This window comes from Sesamum indicum, linkage group LG5 (genome assembly GCF_026168435.1).
Source record: "Sesamum indicum cultivar Baizhima isolate 11 linkage group LG5, ASM2616843v1, whole genome shotgun sequence".
Classification (NCBI taxonomy): Eukaryota; Viridiplantae; Streptophyta; class Magnoliopsida; order Lamiales; family Pedaliaceae; genus Sesamum; species Sesamum indicum.
The window spans coordinates 11,994,293-11,996,000 of NC_142661.1; the positions used below are offsets into that span (position 1 = coordinate 11,994,293).

Consider the following 1,708-nt stretch of genomic DNA (forward strand, 5'->3'; position numbering starts at 1 on the left):
TACAACAAAACTAATATAATTAATGTCATCATCCAAATACTACCAAATAATATCAATGTCTGTACTACCAAGTCAACAAACATAAGTCAAAGTACAACCCAAATCAACATACACTAAGTCATAAGCAACCAATAGAAAAAATAAACTAATTATCTTTCTTGGAATGTTGTTGCTCCTGTTGTCCAGACCCAACAGCAAATTGATGATTTGTGTATCCCACATCTTGAAGTAATTTTCAAACTAATTCTTGTAGGTCTGCCTCCCTCTTCTGAGCCTCTTCCTCCCTCTTTCGAGCTTCTTCAAGAGCAATTTCAAGCAATTTTCTATTTTCTTCTTCTCGTCTTGAAAATTCCTCCACAGCTTTTGTTAACTCATTAATCTTCTGGTCAGATGCTTTAAGAGTAGAACTGACAGAACTTGAACTTGTAGATGAGGAACTACATCCAAATCCATATAAGTGTCCTTTAGAAGGACCTCCTGTGATATCATACCAAGTTGAGATATCGAATGAAGACTGTGAAGAAACTTCAGTACAACCCATTTTTGAAAGCTGAATGTGGATGCAATTTAGGACATAGCAAAAACAAAAACAGATGCTGATATTGCACTCCACTCATAATTTATTTCCTAAAGGAAATTCAAGTTTTGGCAAACGTAAATAAAGATATGTTTGATTTATGGTTTTTTCTAGTTCAACAAGCAATAACAAATCAATAACCACTGTTTTGTATATGTACATGCAGAGAAATACTGATGTTTACTCGAGGCCAGAGGAATATAGTCAGTATAGTCAACTCTGCACATTATTATGAGATAAATGCTTTTACCAAATCAGTATAGTCACAAACCAAACCTGTCCTTGGACATGTGATTTTAACGAGTAGAAAAAAAAATTCGAACATATTTTAGAAAAAAAAATTCAGCATATTTTAGAAAAATTTGAGAAAAATATTTCGCATGTCAATCGGCCAAGTTTTTCAATTTTCAACATATTTTAGCAAAAAAAATAAATATTTCGACGAGAAGAACATTGGGGTGTTCAATCGGGCATTTTAACAAACACCTTGAAATCAATTAAAATTTCACCTACAAACTGTAAAAAAGAATTACAAAGAACAAAAATTACCTGTTAATGTCGTCGGAGAGAAGTTTGCCGATAGAGCCGGAGCCGTCTGCTAACGAGCAAAAGATCTGCTTTGTTCTTCTCGGTCGCGAGATAGAGAAAGGGTTAGAGGAGAGAGAGGGCTAATTCGAGAGTTGAGGAGAGAGAGGTTCTTTTGGGTTCTTTTAAGGAGTCAAAGTAGTCAATTTGGATTGTTTTAGTTATGTATATATATATTTACTGTTATAATTTATTTTATATAAATTAAATAAATATTAAATATATTAGTTATTTATATAATATAAGTATAAATATATAATACAACATAATATCATATATAATATATAAAAATATTTTATAGCTGAGATTAATATATGTTCACAATCTGTAGTAAATTTATATATTTATAAATGTTAGTATTACATTGATATAACTATCATCTTACATTATTGAACAACATAGGTTAATCGGACCATCAAAATTTAAATCAGACCGTTAGATATGATCATATTTACAAAAAAATACACTTGGTAAAGTTTTAAACTTATTGGATATACGGATGGCAAGATATTGTACTCAAAATATAAAAATAATCATTCAAGTCGG

At 30.7% G+C, this 1,708-nt stretch overlaps 1 long non-coding RNA gene across 1 annotated transcript; it reads right to left on the minus strand.

Annotated features, from left to right (window-relative positions):
- On the minus strand, positions 1–1,282 carry LOC148788125 (uncharacterized). The gene is made up of 2 exons (XR_016065593.1): positions 1,127–1,282; positions 1–477 (listed from the first exon to the last, which is right to left on the minus strand). It is a non-coding gene; the product is annotated as an uncharacterized LOC148788125 (long non-coding RNA).
- Between the last annotated feature and the right edge of the window lie 426 nt (positions 1,283–1,708).